Below are 26,484 nucleotides of genomic sequence, written 5' to 3'. Positions count from 1 at the left end.
CCGAGATCCTAAAGGGCAGAAAACGTTTGCAGAACCTGTTTCCCTGCTCTAGATTGTGAACAAACTGCAGAAACCTGAGTGCAGCTCAGGAGAGAAAAAGAAGGCAAAAAGTGTGACCCGCGGGTCACGATTTTTTCAAAAAAATGAAAAGTATCCAAAGCATCTCAAACTCGCGTCATGTGATGCCCGAGATCCGAAAGGGCAGAAAAAATTTGCGGAACCTGTTTCCCTGCTCTAGATTCTGAACAAGCTGCAGAAACCTGAGTGCAGCTCAGGAGAGAAAAAGAAGGCAAAAATTCTGACCCGCGGGGTCAGGATTTTTTCAAAAAAATGAAAAGTATCCAAAGCGTCTCAAACTGCCGTCATATGGTGCCCGAGATCCGAAAGGGCAGAAAAAGTTTGCGGAACCTGTTTCCCTGCTCTAGATTCTGAACAAGCTGCAGAAACCTGAGTGCAGCTCAGGAGAGAAAAAGAAGGCAAAAAGTGTGACCCGCGGGTCAGGATTTTTTCAAAAAAATGAAAAGTATCCAAAGCGTCTCAAACTCACGTCAGATGATGTCCGAGATCCGAGAGGGCAGAAAAAGTTTGCAGAACCCGTTTCCCTGCTCTAGATTGTGAACAAACTGTAGAAACCTGAGTGCAGCTCAGGAGAGAAAAAGAAGGGAAAAAGTGTGACCCGCGGGTCAGGTTTTTTTCAAAAAAATGAAAAGTATCCAAAGCGTCTCAAACTCGCGTCATATGATGCCCAAGATCCGAAAGGGCAGAAAAAGTTTGCAGAACCTGTTTCCCTGCTCTAGATTCTGAACAAGCTGCAGAAACCTGAGTGCAGCTCAGGAGAGAAAAAGAAGGCAAAAAGTGTGACCCGCGGGTCAGGATTTTTTGAAAAAAATGAAAAGTATCCAAAGCGTCTCAAACTCGCGTCATATGATGCCCAAGATCCGAAAGGGCAGAAAAAGTTTGCAGAACCTGTTTCCCTGCTCTAGATTCTGAACAAGCTGCAGAAACCTGAGTGCAGCTCAGGAGAGAAAAAGTAGGGAAAAACTGTCTGAACAAGCTGCAGAAACCTGAGTGCAGCTCAGGAGAGAAAAAGAAGGCAAAAACTGTGACCCGCGGGTCAGGATTTTTTCAAAAAAATGAAAAGGATCCAAAGCATCTGAAACTGGCATAATATGATGCCCGAAATCCGAAAGGGCAGAAAAAGTTTATGGAACCTGTTTCCCTGCTCTAGATTCTGAACAAGCTGCAGAAACCTGAGTGCAGCTCAGGAGAAATAAAGAAGACAAAAACTGTGACCCGCGGGTCAGGATTTTTTCATAAAAATGAAAAGTGTCCAAAGCGTCTCAAACTCACGTCATATGATGCCCGAGATCCGAAAGGGCAGAAAACGTTTGCAGAACCTGTTTCCCTGCTCTAGATTGTGAACAAACTGCAGAAACCTGAGTGCAGCTCAGGAGAGAAAAAGAAGGCAAAAAGTGTGACCCGTGGGTCAGGATTTTTTCAAAAAAATGAAAAGTATCCAAAGCATCTCAAACTCGCGTCATGTGATGCCCGAGATCCGAAAGGGCAGAAAAAATTTGCGGAACCTGTTTCGCTGCTCTAGATTCTGAACAAGCTGCAGAAACCTGAGTGCAGCTCAGGAGAGAAAAAGAAGGCAAAAATTCTGACCCGCGGGGTCAGGATTTTTTCAAAAAAATGAAAAGTATCCAAAGCGTCTCAAACTGCCGTCATATGATGCCCGAGATCCGAAAGGGCAGAAAAAGTTTACGGAACCCTTTCCCCTGCTCTAGATTCTGAACAAGCTGCAGAAACCTGAGTGCAGCTCAGGAGAAATAAAGAAGACAAAAACTGTGACCCGCGGGTCAGGATTTTTTCAAAAAAATGAAAAGTATCCAAAGCATCTGAAACTGCCGTCATATGGTGCCCGAGATCCTAAAGGGCAGAAAAAGTTTGCGGGACCTGTTTCCCTGCTCTAGATTCTGAACAAGCTGCAGAAACCTGAGTGCAGCTCAGGAGAGAAAAACAAGGTAAAAACTGTGACCCGCGGGTCAGGATTTTTTCAAAAAAATGAAAAGTATCCAAAGCATCTCAGCCTCGCGTCATATGATGCCCGAGATCCGAAAGGGCAGAAAAAGTTTACGGAACCTTTTCCCCTGCTCTAGATTCTGAACAAGCTGCAGAAACCTGAGTGCAGCTCAGGAGAAATAAAGAAGACAAAAACTGTGACCCGCGGGTCAGGATTTTTTCAAAAAAATGAAAAGTATCCAAAGCATCTGAAACTGCCGTCATATGGTGCCCGAGATCCGAAAGGGCAGAAAAAGTTTGCGGAACCTGTTTCCCTACTCTAGATTCTGAACAAGCTGCAGAAACCTGAGTGCAGCTCAGGAGAGAAAAACAAGGCAAAAAGTGTGACCCGCGGGTCAGGATTTTTTCAAAAAAATGAAAAGTATCCAAAGCATCTCAACCTCGCGTCATATGATGCCCGAGATCCGAAAGGGCAGAAAAAGTTTATGGAACCTGTTTCCCTGCTCTAGATTCTGAACAAGCTGCAGAAACCTGAGTGCAGCTCAGGAGAGAAAAAGAAGGCAAAAAGTGTGACCCGCGGGTCAGGATTTTTTCAAAAAAATGAAAAGTATCCAAAGCGTCTCAAACTCACGTCAGATGATGTCCGAGATCCGAAAGGGCAGAAAAAGTTTGCAGAACCCGTTTCCCTGCTCTAGATTGTGAACAAACTGCAGAAACCTGAGTGCAGCTCAGGAGAGAAAAAGAAGGCAAAAATTCTGACCCGCGGGTCAGGATTTTTTCAAAAAAATGAAAAGTATCCAAAGCGTCTCAAACTCGCGTCATATGATGCCCGAGATCCGAAAGGGCAGAAAAAGTTGACGGAACCTGTTTCCCTGCTCTAGATTCTGAACAAGCTGCAGAAACCTGAGTGCAGCTCAGGAGAGAAAAAGAAGACAAAAAGTGTGACCCGCGGGTCAGGATTTTTTCAAAAAAATGAAAAGTATCCAAAGCATCTGAAACTGCCATCATATGGTGCCCGAAATCTGAGATTCATTTCAAAAAAATGAAAAGTATCCAAAGCGTCTCAAACTCGCGTCATATGATGCCCGAGATCCTAAAGGGCAGAAAACGTTTGCAGAACCTGTTTCCCTGCTCTAGATTGTGAACAAACAGCAGAAACCTGAGTGCAGCTCAGGAGAGAAAAAGAAGGCAAAAAGTGTGACCCGCGGGTCAGGATTTTTTCAAAAAAATGAAAAGTATCCAAAGCATCTCAAACTCGCGTCATGTGATGCCCAAGATCCGAAAGGGCAGAAAAAATTTGCGGAACCTGTTTCCCTGCTCTAGATTCTGAACAAGCTGCAGAAACCTGAGTGCAGCTCAGGAGAGAAAAAGAAGGCAAAAATTCTGACCCGCGGGGTCAGGATTTTTTCAAAAAAATGAAAAGTATCCAAAGTGTCTCAAACTGCCGTCATATGGTGCCCGAGATCAGAAAGGGCAGAAAAAGTTTGCGGAACCTGTTTCCCTGCTCTAGATTCTGAACAAGCTGCAGAAACCTGAGTGCAGCTCAGGAGAGAAAAACAATGCAAAAAGTGTGACCCGCGGGTCAGGATTTTTTCAAAAAAATGAAAAGTATCCAAAGCGTCTCAAACTCACGTCAGATGATGTCCGAGATCCGAAAGGGCAGAAAAAGTTTGCAGAACCCGTTTCCCTGCTCTAGATTGTGAACAAACTGCAGAAACCTGAGTGCAGCTCAGGAGAGAAAAAGAAGGCAAAAATTCTGACCCGCGGGTCAGGATTTTTTCAAAAAAATGAAAAGTATCCAAAGCGTCTCAAACTCGCGTCATATGATGCCCGAGATCCGAAAGGGCAGAAAAAGTTTACGGAACCTGTTTCCCTGCTCTAGATTCTGAACAAGCTGCAGAAACCTGAGTGCAGCTCAGGAGAAATAAAGAAGACAAAAAGTGTGACCCGCGGGTCAGGATTTTTTCAAAAAAATGAAAAGTATCCAAAGCGTCTCAAACTCGCGTCATATGATGCCCGAGATCCTAAAGGGCAGAAAACGTTTGCGGAACCTGTTTCCCTGCTCTAGATTGTGAACAAACTGCAGAAACCTGAGTGCAGCTCAGGAGAGAAAAAGAAGGCAAAAACTGTGACCCGCGGGTCAGGATTTTTTCAAAAAAATGAAAAGTATCCAAAGCGTCTCAAACTCGCGTCATATGATGCCCGAGATCCGAAAGGGCAGAAAAAGTTTACGGAACCTGTTTCCCTGCTCTAGATTCTGAACAAGCTGCAGAAACCTGAGTGCAGCTCAGGACAAATAAAGAAGACAAAAACTGTGACCCGCGGGTCAGGATTTTTTCAAAAAAATGAAAAGTATCCAAAGCATCTGAAACTGCCGTCATATGATGCCCGAGATCCGAAAGGGCAGAAAAAGTTTGCGGAACCTGTTTCCCTGCTCTAGATTCTGAACAAGCTGCAGAAACCTGAGTGCAGCTCAGGAGAAATAAAGAAGACAAAAAGTGTGACCCGCGGGTCAGGATTTTTTCAAAAAAATGAAAAGTATCCAAAGCGTCTCAAACTCGCGTCATATGATGCCTGAGATCCTAAAGGGCAGAAAATGTTTACGGAACCTGTTTCCCTGCTCTAGATTCTGAGCAAGCTGCAGAAACCTGAGTGCAGCTCCGGAGAGAAAAAGAAGGGAAAAAGTGTGACCCGCGGGTCAGGATTTTTTCAAAAAAATGAAAAGAATCCAAAGCGTCTCAAACTCACGTCAGATGATGCCCGAGATCCGAAAGGGCTGAAAAAGTTTATGGAACCTGTTTCCCTGCTCTAGATTCTGAACAAGCTGCAGAAACCTGAGTGCAGCTCAGGAGAGAAAAAGAAGGCAAAAATTCTGACCCGCGGGTCAGGATTTTTTCAAAAAAATGAAAAGTATCCAAAGCGTCTCAAACTCGCGTCATATGATGCCCGAGATCCGAAAGGGCAGAAAAAGTTTACGGAACCTGTTTCCCTGCTCTAGATTCTGAACAAGCTGCAGAAACCTGAGTGCAGCTCAGGAGAAATAAAGAAGACAAAAACTGTGACCCGCGGGTCAGGATTTTTTCAAAAAAATGAAAAGTATCCAAAGCATCTCAAACTCGCGTCATATGATGCCCGAGATCCGAAAGGGCAGAAAAAGTTTACGGAACCTGTTTCCCTGCTCTAGATTCTGAACAAGCTGCAGAAAACTGAGTGCAGCTCAGGAGAAATAAAGAAGACAAAAACTGTGACCCACGGGTCAGGATTTTTTCAAAAAAATGAAAAGTATCCAAAGCATGTGAAACTGCCGTCATATGGTGCCCGAGATCCGACATTCATTTCAAAAAAATGAAAAGCATCCAAAGCGTCTCAAACTCGCGTCATATGATGCCCGAGATCCTAAAGGGCAGAAAACGTTTGCAGAACCTGTTTCCCTGCTCTAGATTGTGAACAACCTGCAGAAACCTGAGTGCAGCTCAGGAGAGAAAAAGAAGGCAAAAAGTGTGACCCGCGGGTCAGGATTTTTTCAAAAAAATGAAAAGTATCCAAAGCATCTGAAACTCGCGTCATGTGATGCCCGAGATCCGAAAGGGCAGAAAAAATTTGCGGAATCTGTTTCCCTGCTCTAGATTCTGAACAAGCTGCAGAAACCTGAGTGCAGCTCAGGAGAGAAAAAGAAGGCAAAAATTCTGACCCGCGGGGTCAGGATTTTTTCAAAAAAATGAAAAGTATCCAAAGCGTCTCAAACTCACGTCAGATGATGTCCGAGATCCGAAAGGGCAGAAAAAGTTTGCAGAACCCGTTTCCCTGCTCTAGATTGTGAACAAACTGCAGAAACCTGAGTGCAGCTCAGGAGAGAAAAAGAAGGCAAAAAGTGTGACCCGCGGGTCAGGATTTTTTCAAAAAAATGAAAAGTATCCAAAGCGTCTCAAACTCGCGTCATATGATGCCCGACATCCGAAAGGGCAGAAAAAGTTTGCAGAACCTGTTTCCCTGCTCTAGATTCTGAGCAAGCTGCAGAAACCTGAGTGCAGCTCAGGAGAGAAAAAGAAGGCAAAAACTGTGACCCGCGGGTCAGGATTTTTTCAAAAAAATGAAAAGTATCCAAAGCGTCTCAAACTCGCGTCATATGATGCCCGAGATCCGAAAGGGCAGAAAAAGTTTACGGAACCTGTTTCCCTGCTCTAGATTCTGAACAAGCTGCAGAAACCTGAGTGCAGCTCAGGACAAATAAAGAAGACAAAAACTGTGACCCGCGGGTCAGGATTTTTTCAAAAAAATGAAAAGTATCCAAAGCATCTGAAACTGCCGTCATATGATGCCCGAGATCCGAAAGGGCAGAAAAAGTTTGCGGAACCCGTTTCCCTGCTCTAGATTCTGAACAAGCTGCAGAAACCTGAGTGCAGCTCAGGAGAGAAAAAGAAGGCAAAAATTCTGACCCGCGGGTCAGGATTTTTTCAAAAAAATGAAAAGTATCCAAAGCGTCTCAAACTCGCGTCATATGATGCCCGAGATCCGAAAGGGCAGAAAAAGTTTACGGAACCTGTTTCCCTGCTCTAGATTCTGAACAAGCTGCAGAAACCTGAGTGCAGCTCAGGAGAAATAAAGAAGACAAAAACTGCGACCCGCGGGTCAGGATTTTTTCAAAAAAATGAAAAGTATCCAAAGCATCTCAAACTCGCGTCATATGATGCCTGAGATCCTAAAGGGCAGAAAATGTTTACGGAACCTGTTTCCCTGCTCTAGATTCTGAGCAAGCTGCAGAAACCTGAGTGCAGCTCCGGAGAGAAAAAGAAGGCAAAAAGTGTGACCCGCGGGTCAGGATTTTTTCAAAAAAATGAAAAGAATCCAAAGCGTCTCAAACTCACGTCAGATGATGCCCGAGATCCGAAAGGGCAGAAAAAGTTTGCAGAACCTGTTTCCCTGCTCTAGATTCTGAACAAGCTGCAGAAACCTGAGTGCAGCTCAGGAGAGAAAAAGAAGGCAAAAATTCTGACCCGCGGGTCAGGATTTTTTCAAAAAAATGAAAAGTATCCAAAGCGTCTCAAACTCGCGTCATATGATGCCCGAGATCCGAAAGGGCAGAAAAAGTTTACGGAACCTGTTTCCCTGCTCTAGATTCTGAACAAGCTGCAGAAACCTGAGTGCAGCTCAGGAGAAATAAAGAAGACAAAAACTGTGACCCACGGGTCAGGATTTTTTCAAAAAAATGAAAAGTATCCAAAGCATGTGAAACTGCCGTCATATGGTGCCCGAGATCCGACATTCATTTCAAAAAAATGAAAAGCATCCAAAGCGTCTCAAACTCGCGTCATATGATGCCCGAGATCCTAAAGGGCAGAAAACGTTTGCAGAACCTGTTTCCCTGCTCTAGATTGTGAACAACCTGCAGAAACCTGAGTGCAGCTCAGGAGAGAAAAAGAAGGCAAAAACTGTCTGAAGAAGCTGCAGAAATCTGAGTGCAGATCAGGAGAGAAAAAGAAGGCAAAAATTCTGACCCGCGGGTCAGGATTTTTTCAAAAAAATGAAAAGTATCCAAAGCATCTCAACCTCGCGTCATATGATGCCCGAGATCCGAAAGGGCAGAAAAAGTTTATGGAACCTGTTTCCCTGCTGTAGATTCTGAACAAGCTGCAGAAACCTGAGTGCAGCTCAGGAGAGAAAAAGAAGGCAAAAAGTGTGACCCGCGGGTCAGGATTTTTTCAAAAAAATGAAAAGTATCCAAAGCGTCTCAAACTCACGTCAGATGATGTCCGAGATCCGAAAGGGCAGAAAAAGTTTGCAGAACCCGTTTCCCTGCTCTAGATTGTGAACAAACTGCAGAAACCTGAGTGCAGCTCAGGAGAGAAAAAGAAGGCAAAAATTCTGACCCGCGGGTCAGGATTTTTTCAAAAAAATGAAAAGTATCCAAAGCGTCTCAAACTCGCGTCATATGATGCCCGAGATCCGAAAGGGCAGAAAAAGTTTACGGAACCTGTTTCCCTGCTCTAGATTCTGAACAAGCTGCAGAAACCTGAGTGCAGCTCAGGAGAAATAAAGAAGACAAAAAGTGTGACCCGCGGGACAGGATTTTTTCAAAAAAATGAAAAGTATCCAAAGCATCTCAAACTCGCGTCATATGATGCCCGAGATCCGAAAGGGCAGAAAAAGTTTACGGAACCTGTTTCCCTGCTCTAGATTCTGAACAAGCTGCAGAAACCTGAGTGCAGCTCAGGAGAGAAAAAGAAGACAAAAAGTGTGACCCGCGGGTCAGGATTTTTTCAAAAAAATGAAAAGTATCCAAAGCATCTGAAACTGCCGTCATATGGTGCCCGAGATCTGAGATTCATTTCAAAAAAATGAAAAGTATCCAAAGCGTCTCAAACTCGCGTCATATGATGCCCGAGATCCTAAAGGGCAGAAAACGTTTGCAGAACCTGTTTCCCTGCTCTAGATTGTGAAAAAACTGCAGAAACCTGAGTGCAGCTCACGAGAGAAAAAGAAGGCAAAAAGTGTGACCCGCGGGTCAGGATTTTTTCAAAAAAATGAAAAGTATCCAAAGCATCTCAAACTCGCGTCAGATGATGCCCGACATCCGAAAGGGCAGAGAAAGTTTGCAGAACCTGTTTCCCTGCTCTAGATTGTGAACAAGCTGCAGAAACCTGAGTGCAGCTCAGGAGAGAAAAAGAAGGCAAAAACTGTGACCCGCGGGTCAGGATTTTTTCAAAAAAATGAAAAGTATCCAAAGCGTCTCAAACTCGCGTCATATGATGCCCGAGATCCGAAAGGGCAGAAAAAGTTTACGGAACCTGTTTCCCTGCTCTAGATTCTGAACAAGCTGCAGAAACCTGAGTGCAGCTCAGGACAAATAAAGAAGACAAAAACTGTGACCCGCGGGTCAGGATTTTTTCAAAAAAATGAAAAGTATCCAAAGCATCTGAAACTGCCGTCATATGATGCCCGAGATCCGAAAGGGCAGAAAAAGTTTGCGGAACCCGTTTCCCTGCTCTAGATTGTGAACAAACAGCAGAAACCTGAGTGCAGCTCAGGAGAGAAAAAGAAGGCAAAAATTCTGACCCGCGGGTCAGGATTTTTTCAAAAAAATGAAAAGTATCCAAAGCGTCTCAAACTCGCGTCATATGATGCCCGAGATCCGAAAGGGCAGAAAAAGTTTACGGAACCTGTTTCCCTGCTCTAGATTCTGAACAAGCTGCAGAAACCTGAGTGCAGCTCAGGAGAAATAAAGAAGACAAAAAGTGTGACCCGCGGGACAGGATTTTTTCAAAAAAATGAAAAGTATCCAAAGCATCTCAAACTCGCGTCATATGATGCCCGAGATCCGAAAGGGCAGAAAAAGTTTACGGAACCTGTTTCCCTGCTCTAGATTCTGAACAAGCTGCAGAAACCTGAGTGCAGCTCAGGAGAGAAAAAGAAGACAAAAAGTGTGACCCGCGGGTCAGGATTTTTTCAAAAAAATGAAAAGTATCCAAAGCATCTGAAACTGCCGTCATATGGTGCCCGAGATCTGAGATTCATTTCAAAAAAATGAAAAGTATCCAAAGCGTCTCAAACTCGCGTCATATGATGCCCGAGATCCTAAAGGGCAGAAAACGTTTGCAGAACCTGTTTCCCTGCTCTAGATTGTGAAAAAACTGCAGAAACCTGAGTGCAGCTCAGGAGAGAAAAAGAAGGCAAAAAGTGTGACCCGCGGGTCAGGATTTTTTCAAAAAAATGAAAAGTATCCAAACCATCTCAAACTCACGTCAGATGATGCCCGACATCCGAAAGGGCAGAGAAAGTTTGCAGAACCTGTTTCCCTGCTCTAGATTGTGAACAAGCTGCAGAAACCTGAGTGCAGCTCAGGAGAGAAAAAGAATGCAAAAACTGTGACCCGCGGGTCAGGATTTTTTCAAAAAAATGAAAAGTATCCAAAGCATCTCAAACTCGCGTCATATGATGCCCGAGATCCGAAAGGGCAGAAAAAGTTTACGGAACCTGTTTCCCTGCTCTAGATTCTGAACAAGCTGCAGAAACCTGAGTGCAGCTCAGGAGAGAAAAAGAAGACAAAAAGTGTGACCCGCGGGTCAGGATTTTTTCAAAAAAATGAAAAGTATTCAAAGCATCTGAAACTGCCGTCATATGGTGCCCGAGATCTGAAATTCATTTCAAAAAAATGAAAAGTATCCAAAGCGTCTCAAACTCGCGTCATATGATGCCCGAGATCCTAAAGGGCAGAAAACGTTTGCAGAACCTGTTTCCCTGCTCTAGATTGTGAAAAAACTGCAGAAACCTGAGTGCAGCTCACGAGAGAAAAAGAAGGCAAAAAGTGTGACCCGCGGGTCAGGATTTTTTCAAAAAAATGAAAAGTATCCAAAGCATCTCAAACTCGCGTCAGATGATGCCCGACATCCGAAAGGGCAGAGAAAGTTTGCAGAACCTGTTTCCCTGCTCTAGATTGTGAACAAGCTGCAGAAACCTGAGTGCAGCTCAGGAGAGAAAAAGAAGGCAAAAACTGTGACCCGCGGGTCAGGATTTTTTCAAAAAAATGAAAAGTATCCAAAGCGTCTCAAACTCGCGTCATATGATGCCCGAGATCCGAAAGGGCAGAAAAAGTTTACGGAACCTGTTTCCCTGCTCTAGATTCTGAACAAGCTGCAGAAACCTGAGTGCAGCTCAGGACAAATAAAGAAGACAAAAACTGTGACCCGCGGGTCAGGATTTTTTCAAAAAAATGAAAAGTATCCAAAGCATCTGAAACTGCCGTCATATGATGCCCGAGATCCGAAAGGGCAGAAAAAGTTTGCGGAACCCGTTTCCCTGCTCTAGATTGTGAACAAACTGCAGAAACCTGAGTGCAGCTCAGGAGAGAAAAAGAAGGCAAAAATTCTGACCCGCGGGTCAGGATTTTTTCAAAAAAATGAAAAGTATCCAAAGCGTCTCAAACTCGCGTCATATGATGCCCGAGATCCGAAAGGGCAGAAAAAGTTTACGGAACCTGTTTCCCTGCTCTAGATTCTGAACAAGCTGCAGAAACCTGAGTGCAGCTCAGGAGAAATAAAGAAGACAAAAAGTGTGACCCGCGGGACAGGATTTTTTCAAAAAAATGAAAAGTATCCAAAGCATCTCAAACTCGCGTCATATGATGCCCGAGATCCGAAAGGGCAGAAAAAGTTTACGGAACCTGTTTCCCTGCTCTAGATTCTGAACAAGCTGCAGAAACCTGAGTGCAGCTCAGGAGAGAAAAAGAAGACAAAAAGTGTGACCCGCGGGTCAGGATTTTTTCAAAAAAATGAAAAGTATCCAAAGCATCTGAAACTGCCGTCATATGGTGCCCGAGATCTGAGATTCATTTCAAAAAAATGAAAAGTATCCAAAGCGTCTCAAACTCGCGTCATATGATGCCCGAGATCCTAAAGGGCAGAAAACGTTTGCAGAACCTGTTTCCCTGCTCTAGATTGTGAAAAAACTGCAGAAACCTGAGTGCAGCTCAGGAGAGAAAAAGAAGGCAAAAAGTGTGACCCGCGGGTCAGGATTTTTTCAAAAAAATGAAAAGTATCCAAAGCATCTCAAACTCACGTCAGATGATGCCCGACATCCGAAAGGGCAGAGAAAGTTTGCAGAACCTGTTTCCCTGCTCTAGATTGTGAACAAGCTGCAGAAACCTGAGTGCAGCTCAGGAGAGAAAAAGAAGGCAAAAACTGTGACCCGCGGGTCAGGATTTTTTCAAAAAAATGAAAAGTATCCAAAGCGTCTCAAACTCGCGTCATATGATGCCCGAGATCCGAAAGGGCAGAAAAAGTTTACGGAACCTGTTTCCCTGCTCTAGATTCTGAACAAGCTGCAGAAACCTGAGTGCAGCTCAGGACAAATAAAGAAGACAAAAACTGTGACCCGCGGGTCAGGATTTTTTCAAAAAAATGAAAAGTATCCAAAGCATCTGAAACTGCCGTCATATGGTGCCCGAGATCTGAGATTCATTTCAAAAAAATGAAAAGTATCCAAAGCGTCTCAAACTCGCGTCATATGATGCCCGAGATCCTAAAGGGCAGAAAACGTTTGCTGAACCTGTTTCCCTGCTCTAGATTGTGAACAAACTGCAGAAACCTGAGTGCAGCTCAGGAGAGAAAAAGAAGGCAAAAAGTGTGACCCGCGGGTCAGGATTTTTTCAAAAAAATGAAAAGTTTCCAAAGCGTCTCAAACTCGCGTCAGATGATGCCCGACATCCGAAAGGGCAGAAAAAGTTTGCAGAACCTGTTTCCCTGCTCTAGATTGTGAACAAGCTGCAGAAACCTGAGTGCAGCTCAGGAGAGAAAAAGAAGGCAAAAACTGTGACCCGCGGGTCAGGATTTTTTCAAAAAAATGAAAAGTATCCAAAGCGTCTCAAACTCGCGTCATATGATGCCCGAGATCCGAAAGGGCAGAAAAAGTTTACGGAACCTGTTTCCCTGCTCTAGATTCTGAACAAGCTGCAGAAACCTGAGTGCAGCTCAGGACAAATAAAGAAGACAAAAACTGTGACCCGCGGGTCAGGATTTTTTCAAAAAAATGAAAAGTATCCAAAGCATCTGAAACTGCCGTCATATGATGCCTGAGATCCGAAAGGGCAGAAAAAGTTTGCGGAACCTGTTTCCCTGCTCTAGATTCTGAACAAGCTGCAGAAACCTGAGTGCAGCTCAGGAGAGAAAAAGAAGACAAAAAGTGTGACCCGCGGGTCAGGATTTTTTCAAAAAAATGAAAAGTATCCAAAGCATCTGAAACTGCCGTCATATGGTGCCCGAGATCTGAGATTCATTTCAAAAAAATGAAAAGTATCCAAAGCGTCTCAAACTCGCGTCATATGATGCCCGAGATCCTAAAGGGCAGAAAACGTTTGCAGAACCTGTTTCCCTGCTCTAGATTGTGAAAAAACTGCAGAAACCTGAGTGCAGCTCACGAGAGAAAAAGAAGGCAAAAAGTGTGACCCGCGGGTCAGGATTTTTTCAAAAAAATGAAAAGTATCCAAAGCATCTCAAACTCGCGTCAGATGATGCCCGACATCCGAAAGGGCAGAGAAAGTTTGCAGAACCTGTTTCCCTGCTCTAGATTGTGAACAAGCTGCAGAAACCTGAGTGCAGCTCAGGAGAGAAAAAGAAGGCAAAAACTGTGACCCGCGGGTCAGGATTTTTTCAAAAAAATGAAAAGTATCCAAAGCGTCTCAAACTCGCGTCATATGATGCCCGAGATCCGAAAGGGCAGAAAAAGTTTACGGAACCTGTTTCCCTGCTCTAGATTCTGAACAAGCTGCAGAAACCTGAGTGCAGCTCAGGACAAATAAAGAAGACAAAAACTGTGACCCGCGGGTCAGGATTTTTTCAAAAAAATGAAAAGTATCCAAAGCATCTGAAACTGCCGTCATATGATGCCCGAGATCCGAAAGGGCAGAAAAAGTTTGCGGAACCCGTTTCCCTGCTCTAGATTGTGAACAAACAGCAGAAACCTGAGTGCAGCTCAGGAGAGAAAAAGAAGGCAAAAATTCTGACCCGCGGGTCAGGATTTTTTCAAAAAAATGAAAAGTATCCAAAGCGTCTCAAACTCGCGTCATATGATGCCCGAGATCCGAAAGGGCAGAAAAAGTTTACGGAACCTGTTTCCCTGCTCTAGATTCTGAACAAGCTGCAGAAACCTGAGTGCAGCTCAGGAGAAATAAAGAAGACAAAAAGTGTGACCCGCGGGACAGGATTTTTTCAAAAAAATGAAAAGTATCCAAAGCATCTCAAACTCGCGTCATATGATGCCCGAGATCCGAAAGGGCAGAAAAAGTTTACGGAACCTGTTTCCCTGCTCTAGATTCTGAACAAGCTGCAGAAACCTGAGTGCAGCTCAGGAGAGAAAAAGAAGACAAAAAGTGTGACCCGCGGGTCAGGATTTTTTCAAAAAAATGAAAAGTATCCAAAGCATCTGAAACTGCCGTCATATGGTGCCCGAGATCTGAGATTCATTTCAAAAAAATGAAAAGTATCCAAAGCGTCTCAAACTCGCGTCATATGATGCCCGAGATCCTAAAGGGCAGAAAACGTTTGCAGAACCTGTTTCCCTGCTCTAGATTGTGAAAAAACTGCAGAAACCTGAGTGCAGCTCAGGAGAGAAAAAGAAGGCAAAAAGTGTGACCCGCGGGTCAGGATTTTTTCAAAAAAATGAAAAGTATCCAAACCATCTCAAACTCACGTCAGATGATGCCCGACATCCGAAAGGGCAGAGAAAGTTTGCAGAACCTGTTTCCCTGCTCTAGATTGTGAACAAGCTGCAGAAACCTGAGTGCAGCTCAGGAGAGAAAAAGAATGCAAAAACTGTGACCCGCGGGTCAGGATTTTTTCAAAAAAATGAAAAGTATCCAAAGCATCTCAAACTCGCGTCATATGATGCCCGAGATCCGAAAGGGCAGAAAAAGTTTACGGAACCTGTTTCCCTGCTCTAGATTCTGAACAAGCTGCAGAAACCTGAGTGCAGCTCAGGAGAGAAAAAGAAGACAAAAAGTGTGACCCGCGGGTCAGGATTTTTTCAAAAAAATGAAAAGTATTCAAAGCATCTGAAACTGCCGTCATATGGTGCCCGAGATCTGAAATTCATTTCAAAAAAATGAAAAGTATCCAAAGCGTCTCAAACTCGCGTCATATGATGCCCGAGATCCTAAAGGGCAGAAAACGTTTGCAGAACCTGTTTCCCTGCTCTAGATTGTGAAAAAACTGCAGAAACCTGAGTGCAGCTCACGAGAGAAAAAGAAGGCAAAAAGTGTGACCCGCGGGTCAGGATTTTTTCAAAAAAATGAAAAGTATCCAAAGCATCTCAAACTCGCGTCAGATGATGCCCGACATCCGAAAGGGCAGAGAAAGTTTGCAGAACCTGTTTCCCTGCTCTAGATTGTGAACAAGCTGCAGAAACCTGAGTGCAGCTCAGGAGAGAAAAAGAAGGCAAAAACTGTGACCCGCGGGTCAGGATTTTTTCAAAAAAATGAAAAGTATCCAAAGCGTCTCAAACTCGCGTCATATGATGCCCGAGATCCGAAAGGGCAGAAAAAGTTTACGGAACCTGTTTCCCTGCTCTAGATTCTGAACAAGCTGCAGAAACCTGAGTGCAGCTCAGGACAAATAAAGAAGACAAAAACTGTGACCCGCGGGTCAGGATTTTTTCAAAAAAATGAAAAGTATCCAAAGCATCTGAAACTGCCGTCATATGATGCCCGAGATCCGAAAGGGCAGAAAAAGTTTGCGGAACCCGTTTCCCTGCTCTAGATTGTGAACAAACTGCAGAAACCTGAGTGCAGCTCAGGAGAGAAAAAGAAGGCAAAAATTCTGACCCGCGGGTCAGGATTTTTTCAAAAAAATGAAAAGTATCCAAAGCGTCTCAAACTCGCGTCATATGATGCCCGAGATCCGAAAGGGCAGAAAAAGTTTACGGAACCTGTTTCCCTGCTCTAGATTCTGAACAAGCTGCAGAAACCTGAGTGCAGCTCAGGAGAAATAAAGAAGACAAAAAGTGTGACCCGCGGGACAGGATTTTTTCAAAAAAATGAAAAGTATCCAAAGCATCTCAAACTCGCGTCATATGATGCCCGAGATCCGAAAGGGCAGAAAAAGTTTACGGAACCTGTTTCCCTGCTCTAGATTCTGAACAAGCTGCAGAAACCTGAGTGCAGCTCAGGAGAGAAAAAGAAGACAAAAAGTGTGACCCGCGGGTCAGGATTTTTTCAAAAAAATGAAAAGTATCCAAAGCATCTGAAACTGCCGTCATATGGTGCCCGAGATCTGAGATTCATTTCAAAAAAATGAAAAGTATCCAAAGCGTCTCAAACTCGCGTCATATGATGCCCGAGATCCTAAAGGGCAGAAAACGTTTGCAGAACCTGTTTCCCTGCTCTAGATTGTGAAAAAACTGCAGAAACCTGAGTGCAGCTCAGGAGAGAAAAAGAAGGCAAAAAGTGTGACCCGCGGGTCAGGATTTTTTCAAAAAAATGAAAAGTATCCAAAGCATCTCAAACTCACGTCAGATGATGCCCGACATCCGAAAGGGCAGAGAAAGTTTGCAGAACCTGTTTCCCTGCTCTAGATTGTGAACAAGCTGCAGAAACCTGAGTGCAGCTCAGGAGAGAAAAAGAAGGCAAAAACTGTGACCCGCGGGTCAGGATTTTTTCAAAAAAATGAAAAGTATCCAAAGCGTCTCAAACTCGCGTCATATGATGCCCGAGATCCGAAAGGGCAGAAAAAGTTTACGGAACCTGTTTCCCTGCTCTAGATTCTGAACAAGCTGCAGAAACCTGAGTGCAGCTCAGGACAAATAAAGAAGACAAAAACTGTGACCCGCGGGTCAGGATTTTTTCAAAAAAATGAAAAGTATCCAAAGCATCTGAAACTGCCGTCATATGGTGCCCGAGATCTGAGATTCATTTCAAAAAAATGAAAAGTATCCAAAGCGTCTCAAACTCGCGTCATATGATGCCCGAGATCCTAAAGGGCAGAAAACGTTTGCTGAACCTGTTTCCCTGCTCTAGATTGTGAACAAACTGCAGAAACCTGAGTGCAGCTCAGGAGAGAAAAAGAAGGCAAAAAGTGTGACCCGCGGGTCAGGATTTTTTCAAAAAAATGAAAAGTTTCCAAAGCGTCTCAAACTCGCGTCAGATGATGCCCGACATCCGAAAGGGCAGAAAAAGTTTGCAGAACCTGTTTCCCTGCTCTAGATTGTGAACAAGCTGCAGAAACCTGAGTGCAGCTCAGGAGAGAAAAAGAAGGCAAAAACTGTGACCCGCGGGTCAGGATTTTTTCAAAAAAATGAAAAGTATCCAAAGCGTCTCAAACTCGCGTCATATGATGCCCGAGATCCGAAAGGGCAGAAAAAGTTTACGGAACCTGTTTCCCTGCTCTAGATTCTGAACAAGCTGCAGAAACCTGAGTGCAGCTCAGGACAAATAAAGAAGACAAAAACTGTGACCCGCGGGTCAGGATTTTTTCAAAAAAATGAAAAGTATCCAAAGCATCTGAAACTGCCGTCATATGATGCCTGAGATCCGAAAGGGCAGAAAAAGTTTGCGGAACCTGTTTCCCTGCTCTAGATTCTGAGCAAGCTGCAGAAACCTGAGTGCAGCTCCGGAGAGAAAAAGAAGGCAAAAAGTGTGACCCGCGGGTCAGGATTTTTTCAAAAAAATGAAAAGAATCCAAAGCGTCTCAAACTCACGTCAGATGATGCCCGAGATCCGAAAGGGCAGAAAAAGTTTGCAGAACCTGTTTCCCTGCTCTAGATTCTGAACAAGCTGCAGAAACCTGAGTGCAGCTCAGGAGAGAAAAAGAAGGCAAAAATTCTGACCCGCGGGTCAGGATTTTTTCAAAAAAATGAAAAGTATCCAAAGCGTCTCAAACTCGCGTCATATGATGCCCGAGATCCGAAAGGGCAGAAAAAGTTTACGGAACCTGTTTCCCTGCTCTAGATTCTGAACAAGCTGCAGAAACCTGAGTGCAGCTCAGGAGATATAAAGAAGACAAAAACTGTGACCCGCGGGTCAGGATTTTTTCAAAAAAATGAAAAGTATCCAAAGCATGTGAAACTGCCGTCATATGGTGCCCGAGATCCGACATTCATTTCAAAAAAATGAAAAGCATCCAAAGCGTCTCAAACTCGCGTCATATGATGCCCAAGATCCGAAAGGGCAGAAAAAGTTTACGGAACCTGTTTCCCTGCTCTAGATTCTGAACAAGCTGCAGAAACCTGAGTGCAGCTCAGGACAAATAAAGAAGACAAAAACTGTGACCCGCGGGTCAGGATTTTTTCAAAAAAATGAAAAGTATCCAAAGCATCTGAAACTGCCGTCATATGATGCCCGAGATCCGAAAGGGCAGAAAAAGTTTGCGGAACCTGTTTCCCTGCTCTAGATTGTGAACAAGCTGCAGAAACCTGAGTGCAGCTCAGGAGAGAAAAAGAAGGCAAAAAGTGTGACCCGCGGGTCAGGATTTTTTCAAAAAAATGAAAAGTATCCAAAGCGTCTCAAACTCGCGTCATATGATGCCCGAGATCCGAAAGGGCAGAAAAAGTTTACGGAACCTGTTTCCCTGCTCTAGATTCTGAACAAGCTGCAGAAACCTGAGTGCAGCTCAGGACAAATAAAGAAGACAAAAACTGTGACCCGCGGGTCAGGATTTTTTCAAAAAAATGAAAAGTATCCAAAGCATCTGAAACTGCCGTCATATGATGCCCGAGATCCGAAAGGGCAGAAAAAGTTTGCGGAACCCGTTTCCCTGCTCTAGATTGTGAACAAACAGCAGAAACCTGAGTGCAGCTCAGGAGAGAAAAAGAAGGCAAAAATTCTGACCCGCGGGTCAGGATTTTTTCAAAAAAATGAAAAGTATCCAAAGCGTCTCAAACTCGCGTCATATGATGCCCGAGATCCGAAAGGGCAGAAAAAGTTTACGGAACCTGTTTCCCTGCTCTAGATTCTGAACAAGCTGCAGAAACCTGAGTGCAGCTCAGGAGAAATAAAGAAGACAAAAAGTGTGACCCGCGGGACAGGATTTTTTCAAAAAAATGAAAAGTATCCAAAGCATCTCAAACTCGCGTCATATGATGCCCGAGATCCGAAAGGGCAGAAAAAGTTTACGGAACCTGTTTCCCTGCTCTAGATTCTGAACAAGCTGCAGAAACCTGAGTGCAGCTCAGGAGAGAAAAAGAAGACAAAAAGTGTGACCCGCGGGTCAGGATTTTTTCAAAAAAATGAAAAGTATCCAAAGCATCTGAAACTGCCGTCATATGGTGCCCGAGATCTGAGATTCATTTCAAAAAAATGAAAAGTATCCAAAGCGTCTCAAACTCGCGTCATATGATGCCCGAGATCCTAAAGGGCAGAAAACGTTTGCAGAACCTGTTTCCCTGCTCTAGATTGTGAAAAAACTGCAGAAACCTGAGTGCAGCTCAGGAGAGAAAAAGAAGGCAAAAAGTGTGACCCGCGGGTCAGGATTTTTTCAAAAAAATGAAAAGTATCCAAACCATCTCAAACTCACGTCAGATGATGCCCGACATCCGAAAGGGCAGAGAAAGTTTGCAGAACCTGTTTCCCTGCTCTAGATTGTGAACAAGCTGCAGAAACCTGAGTGCAGCTCAGGAGAGAAAAAGAATGCAAAAACTGTGACCCGCGGGTCAGGATTTTTTCAAAAAAATGAAAAGTATCCAAAGCATCTCAAACTCGCGTCATATGATGCCCGAGATCCGAAAGGGCAGAAAAAGTTTACGGAACCTGTTTCCCTGCTCTAGATTCTGAACAAGCTGCAGAAACCTGAGTGCAGCTCAGGAGAGAAAAAGAAGACAAAAAGTGTGACCCGCGGGTCAGGATTTTTTCAAAAAAATGAAAAGTATTCAAAGCATCTGAAACTGCCGTCATATGGTGCCCGAGATCTGAAATTCATTTCAAAAAAATGAAAAGTATCCAAAGCGTCTCAAACTCGCGTCATATGATGCCCGAGATCCTAAAGGGCAGAAAACGTTTGCAGAACCTGTTTCCCTGCTCTAGATTGTGAAAAAACTGCAGAAACCTGAGTGCAGCTCACGAGAGAAAAAGAAGGCAAAAAGTGTGACCCGCGGGTCAGGATTTTTTCAAAAAAATGAAAAGTATCCAAAGCATCTCAAACTCGCGTCAGATGATGCCCGACATCCGAAAGGGCAGAGAAAGTTTGCAGAACCTGTTTCCCTGCTCTAGATTGTGAACAAGCTGCAGAAACCTGAGTGCAGCTCAGGAGAGAAAAAGAAGGCAAAAACTGTGACCCGCGGGTCAGGATTTTTTCAAAAAAATGAAAAGTATCCAAAGCGTCTCAAACTCGCGTCATATGATGCCCGAGATCCGAAAGGGCAGAAAAAGTTTACGGAACCTGTTTCCCTGCTCTAGATTCTGAACAAGCTGCAGAAACCTGAGTGCAGCTCAGGACAAATAAAGAAGACAAAAACTGTGACCCGCGGGTCAGGATTTTTTCAAAAAAATGAAAAGTATCCAAAGCATCTGAAACTGCCGTCATATGATGCCCGAGATCCGAAAGGGCAGAAAAAGTTTGCGGAACCCGTTTCCCTGCTCTAGATTGTGAACAAACTGCAGAAACCTGAGTGCAGCTCAGGAGAGAAAAAGAAGGCAAAAATTCTGACCCGCGGGTCAGGATTTTTTCAAAAAAATGAAAAGTATCCAAAGCGTCTCAAACTCGCGTCATATGATGCCCGAGATCCGAAAGGGCAGAAAAAGTTTACGGAACCTGTTTCCCTGCTCTAGATTCTGAACAAGCTGCAGAAACCTGAGTGCAGCTCAGGAGAAATAAAGAAGACAAAAAGTGTGACCCGCGGGACAGGATTTTTTCAAAAAAATGAAAAGTATCCAAAGCATCTCAAACTCGCGTCATATGATGCCCGAGATCCGAAAGGGCAGAAAAAGTTTACGGAACCTGTTTCCCTGCTCTAGATTCTGAACAAGCTGCAGAAACCTGAGTGCAGCTCAGGAGAGAAAAAGAAGACAAAAAGTGTGACCCGCGGGTCAGGATTTTTTCAAAAAAATGAAAAGTATCCAAAGCATCTGAAACTGCCGTCATATGGTGCCCGAGATCTGAGATTCATTTCAAAAAAATGAAAAGTATCCAAAGCGTCTCAAACTCGCGTCATATGATGCCCGAGATCCTAAAGGGCAGAAAACGTTTGCAGAACCTGTTTCCCTGCTCTAGATTGTGAAAAAACTGCAGAAACCTGAGTGCAGCTCAGGAGAGAAAAAGAAGGCAAAAAGTGTGACCCGCGGGTCAGGATTTTTTCAAAAAAATGAAAAGTATCCAAAGCATCTCAAACTCACGTCAGATGATGCCCGACATCCGAAAGGGCAGAGAAAGTTTGCAGAACCTGTTTCCCTGCTCTAGATTGTGAACAAGCTGCAGAAACCTGAGTGCAGCTCAGGAGAGAAAAAGAAGGCAAAAACTGTGACCCGCGGGTCAGGATTTTTTCAAAAAAATGAAAAGTATCCAAAGCGTCTCAAACTCGCGTCATATGATGCCCGAGATCCGAAAGGGCAGAAAAAGTTTACGGAACCTGTTTCCCTGCTCTAGATTCTGAACAAGCTGCAGAAACCTGAGTGCAGCTCAGGACAAATAAAGAAGACAAAAACTGTGACCCGCGGGTCAGGATTTTTTCAAAAAAATGAAAAGTATCCAAAGCATCTGAAACTGCCGTCATATGGTGCCCGAGATCTGAGATTCATTTCAAAAAAATGAAAAGTATCCAAAGCGTCTCAAACTCGCGTCATATGATGCCCGAGATCCTAAAGGGCAGAAAACGTTTGCTGAACCTGTTTCCCTGCTCTAGATTGTGAACAAACTGCAGAAACCTGAGTGCAGCTCAGGAGAGAAAAAGAAGGCAAAAAGTGTGACCCGCGGGTCAGGATTTTTTCAAAAAAATGAAAAGTTTCCAAAGCGTCTCAAACTCGCGTCAGATGATGCCCGACATCCGAAAGGGCAGAAAAAGTTTGCAGAACCTGTTTCCCTGCTCTAGATTGTGAACAAGCTGCAGAAACCTGAGTGCAGCTCAGGAGAGAAAAAGAAGGCAAAAACTGTGACCCGCGGGTCAGGATTTTTTCAAAAAAATGAAAAGTATCCAAAGCGTCTCAAACTCGCGTCATATGATGCCCGAGATCCGAAAGGGCAGAAAAAGTTTACGGAACCTGTTTCCCTGCTCTAGATTCTGAACAAGCTGCAGAAACCTGAGTGCAGCTCAGGACAAATAAAGAAGACAAAAACTGTGACCCGCGGGTCAGGATTTTTTCAAAAAAATGAAAAGTATCCAAAGCATCTGAAACTGCCGTCATATGATGCCTGAGATCCGAAAGGGCAGAAAAAGTTTGCGGAACCTGTTTCCCTGCTCTAGATTCTGAGCAAGCTGCAGAAACTTAAGTGCAGCTCCGGAGAGAAAAAGAAGGCAAAAAGTGTGACCCGCGGGTCAGGATTTTTTCAAAAAAATGAAAAGAATCCAAAGCGTCTCAAACTCACGTCAGATGATGCCCGAGATCCGAAAGGGCAGAAAAAGTTTGCAGAACCTGTTTCCCTGCTCTAGATTCTGAACAAGCTGCAGAAACCTGAGTGCAGCTCAGGAGAGAAAAAGAAGGCAAAAATTCTGACCCGCGGGTCAGGATTTTTTCAAAAAAATGAAAAGTATCCAAAGCGTCTCAAACTCGCGTCATATGATGCCCGAGATCCGAAAGGGCAGAAAAAGTTTACGGAACCTGTTTCCCTGCTCTAGATTCTGAACAAGCTGCAGAAACCTGAGTGCAGCTCAGGAGAAATAAAGAAGACAAAAACTGTGACCCGCGGGTCAGGATTTTTTCAAAAAAATGAAAAGTATCCAAAGCATGTGAAACTGCCGTCATATGGTGCCCGAGATCCGACATTCATTTCAAAAAAATGAAAAGCATCCAAAGCGTCTCAAACTCGCGTCATATGATGCCCAAGATCCGAAAGGGCAGAAAAAGTTTACGGAACCTGTTTCCCTGCTCTAGATTCTGAACAAGCTGCAGAAACCTGAGTGCAGCTCAGGACAAATAAAGAAGACAAAAACTGTGACCCGCGGGTCAGGATTTTTTCAAAAAAATGAAAAGTATCCAAAGCATCTGAAACTGCCGTCATATGATGCCCGAGATCCGAAAGGGCAGAAAAAGTTTGCGGAACCTGTTTCCCTGCTCTAGATTGTGAACAAGCTGCAGAAACCTGAGTGCAGCTCAGGAGAGAAAAAGAAGGCAAAAAGTGTGACCCGCGGGTCAGGATTTTTTCAAAAAAATGAAAAGTATCCAAAGCGTCTCAAACTCGCGTCATATGATGCCCGAGATCCGAAAGGGCAGAAAAAGTTTACGGAACCTGTTTCCCTGCTCTAGATTCTGAACAAGCTGCAGAAACCTGAGTGCAGCTCAGGACAAACAAAGAAGACAAAAACTGTGACCCGCGGGTCAGGATTTTTTCAAAAAAATGAAAAGTATCCAAAGCATCTGAAACTGCCGTCATATGATGCCTGAGATCCGAAAGGGCAGAAAAAGTTTGCGGAACCTGTTTCCCTGCTCTAGATTCTGAGCAAGCTGCAGAAACCTGAGTGCAGCTCCGCAGAGAAAAAGAAGGCAAAAAGTGTGACCCGCGGGTCAGGATTTTTTCAAAAAAATGAAAAGAATCCAAAGCGTCTCAAACTCACGTCAGATGATGCCCGAGATCCGAAAGGGCAGAAAAAGTTTGCAGAACCTGTTTCCCTGCTCTAGATTCTGAACAAGCTGCAGAAACCTGAGTGCAGCTCAGGAGAGAAAAAGAAGGCAAAAATTCTGACCCGCGGGTCAGGATTTTTTCAAAAAAATGAAAAGTATCCAAAGCGTCTCAAACTCGCGTCATATGATGCCCGAGATCCGAAAGGGCAGAAAAAGTTTACGGAACCTGTTTCCCTGCTCTAGATTCTGAACAAGCTGCAGAAACCTGAGTGCAGCTCAGGAGAAATAAAGAAGACAAAAACTGTGACCCGCGGGTCAGGATTTTTTCAAAAAAATGAAAAGTATCCAAAGCATGTGAAACTGCCGTCATATGGTGCCCGAGATCCGACATTCATTTCAAAAAAATGAAAAGCATCCAAAGTGTCTCAAACTCGCGTCATATGATGCCCAAGATCCGAAAGGGCAGAAAAAGTTTACGGAACCTGTTTCCCTGCTCTAGATTCTGAACAAGCTGCAGAAACCTGAGTGCAGCTCAGGACAAATAAAGAAGACAAAAACTGTGACCCGCGGGTCAGGATTTTTTCAAAAAAATGAAAAGTATCCAAAGCATCTGAAACTGCCGTCATATGATGCCCGAGATCCGAAAGGGCAGAAAAAGTTTGCGGAACCTGTTTCCCTGCTCTAGATTCTGAGCAAGCTGCAGAAACCTGAGTGCAGCTCCGGAGAGAAAAAGAAGGCAAAAAGTGTGACCCGCGGGTCAGGATTTTTTCAAAAAAATGAAAAGAATCCAAAGCGTCTCAAACTCACGTCAGATGATGCCCGAGATCCGAAAGGGCAGAAAAAGTTTGCAGAACCTGTTTCCCTGCTCTAGATTCTGAACAAGCTGCAGAAACCTGAGTGCAGCTCAGGAGAGAAAAAGAAGGCAAAAATTCTGACCCGCGGGTCAGGATTTTTTCAAAAAAATGAAAAGTATCCAAAGCGTCTCAAACTCGCGTCATATGATGCCCGAGATCCGAAAGGGCAGAAAAAGTTTACGGAACCTGTTTCCCTGCTCTAGATTCTGAACAAGCTGCAGAAACCTGAGTGCAGCTCAGGAGAAATAAAGAAGACAAAAACTGTGACCCGCGGGTCAGGATTTTTTCAAAAAAATGAAAAGTATCCAAAGCGTCTCAAACTCGTGTCATATGATGCCTGAGATCCTAAAGGGCAGAAAATGTTTACGGAACCTGTTTCCCTGCTCTAGATTCTGAGCAAGCTGCAGAAACCTGAGTGCAGCTCCGGAGAGAAAAAGAAGGCAAAAAGTGTGACCCGCGGGTCAGGATTTTTTCAAAAAAATGAAAAGAATCCAAAGCGTCTCAAACTCACGTCAGATGATGCCCGAGATCCGAAAGGGCAGAAAAAGTTTGCAGAACCTGTTTCCCTGCTCTAGATTCTGAACAAGCTGCAGAAACCTGAGTGCAGCTCAGGAGAGAAAAAGAAGGCAAAAATTCTGACCCGCGGGTCAGGATTTTTTCAAAAAAATGAAAAGTATCCAAAGCGTCTCAAACTCGCGTCATATGATGCCCGAGATCCGAAAGGGCAGAAAAAGTTTACGGAACCTGTTTCCCTGCTCTAGATTCTGAACAAGCTGCAGAAACCTGAGTGCAGCTCAGGAGAAATAAAGAAGACAAAAACTGTGACCCGCGGGTCAGGATTTTTTCAAAAAAATGAAAAGTATCCAAAGCATGTGAAACTGCCGTCATATGGTGCCCGAGATCCGACATTCATTTCAAAAAAATGAAAAGCATCCAAAGCGTCTCAAACTCGCGTCATATGATGCCCGAGATCCTAAAGGGCAGAAAACGTTTGCAGAACCTGTTTCCCTGCTCTAGATTGTGAACAAACTGCAGAAACCTGAGTGCAGCTCAGGAGAGAAAAAGAAGGCAAAAAGTGTGACCCGCGGGTCAGGATTTTTTCAAAAAAATGAAAAGTATCCAAAGCATCTGAAACTCGCGTCATGTGATGCCCGAGATCCGAAAGGGCAGAAAAAATTTGCGGAATCTGTTTCCCTGCTCTAGATTCTGAACAAGCTGCAGAAACCTGAGTGCAGCTCAGGAGAGAAAAAGAAGGCAAAAATTCTGACCCGCGGGGTCAGGATTTTTTCAAAAAAATGAAAAGTATCCAAAGCGTCTCAAACTGCCGTCATATGATGCCCGAGATCCGAAAGGGCAGAAAAAGTTTACGGAAACTTTTCCCCTGCTCTAGATTCTGAACAAGCTGCAGAAACCTGAGTGCAGCTCAGGAGAAATAAAGAAGACAAAAACTGTGACCCGTGGGTCAGGATTTTTTCAAAAAAATGAAAAGTATCCAAAGCATCTGAAACTGCCGTCATATGGTGCCCGAGATCCGAAAGGGCAGAAAAAGTTTGCGGAACCTGTTTCCCTGCTCTAGATTCTGAACAAGCTGCAGAAACCTGAGTGCAGCTCAGGAGAGAAAAACAAGGCAAAAAGTGTGACCCGCGGGTCAGGATTTTTTCAAAAAAATGAAAAGTATCCAAAGCATCTCAACCTCGTGTCATATGATGCCCGAGATCCGAAAGGGCAGAAAATGTTTACGGAACCTGTTTCCCTGCTCTAGATTCTGAACAAGCTGCAGAAACCTGAGTGCAGCTCAGGAGAGAAAAAGAAGGCAAAAACTGTGACCCGCGGGTCAGGATTTTTTCAAAAAAATGAAAAGTATCCAAAGCGTCTCAAACTCGCGTCATATGATGCCCGAGTTCCGAAAGGGCAGAAAAAGTTTACGGAACCTGTTTCCCTGCTCTAGATTCTGAACAAGCTGCAGAAACCTGAGTGCAGCTCAGGAGAGAAAAAGTAGGGAAAAACTGTCTGAACAAGCTGCAGAAACCTGAGTGCAGCTCAGGAGAGAAAAAGAAGGCAAAAATTCTGACCCGCGGGTCAGGATTTTTTCAAAAAAATGAAAAGTATCCAAAGCGTCTCAAACTCGCGTCATATGATGCCCGAGATCCGAAAGGGCAGAAAAGGTTTGCGGAACCTGTTTCCCTGCTCTAGATTCTTAACAAGCTGCAGAAACCTGAGTGCAGCTCAGGAGAGAAAAAGAAGGCAAAAACTGTGACCCGCGGGTCAGGATTTTTTCAAAAAAATGAAAAGTATCCAAAGCATCTCAAACTCGCGTCATATGATGCCCGAGATCCGAAAGGGCAGAAAAAGTTTGCGGAACCTGTTTCCCTGCTCTAGATTCTGAACAAGCTGCAGAAACCTGAGTGCAGCTCAGGAGAG

Source organism: Rhineura floridana, chromosome 9, assembly GCF_030035675.1.
Source record: "Rhineura floridana isolate rRhiFlo1 chromosome 9, rRhiFlo1.hap2, whole genome shotgun sequence".
Taxonomy (NCBI): Eukaryota; Metazoa; Chordata; class Lepidosauria; order Squamata; family Rhineuridae; genus Rhineura; species Rhineura floridana.
This window is presented reverse-complemented; position numbering follows the sequence as displayed.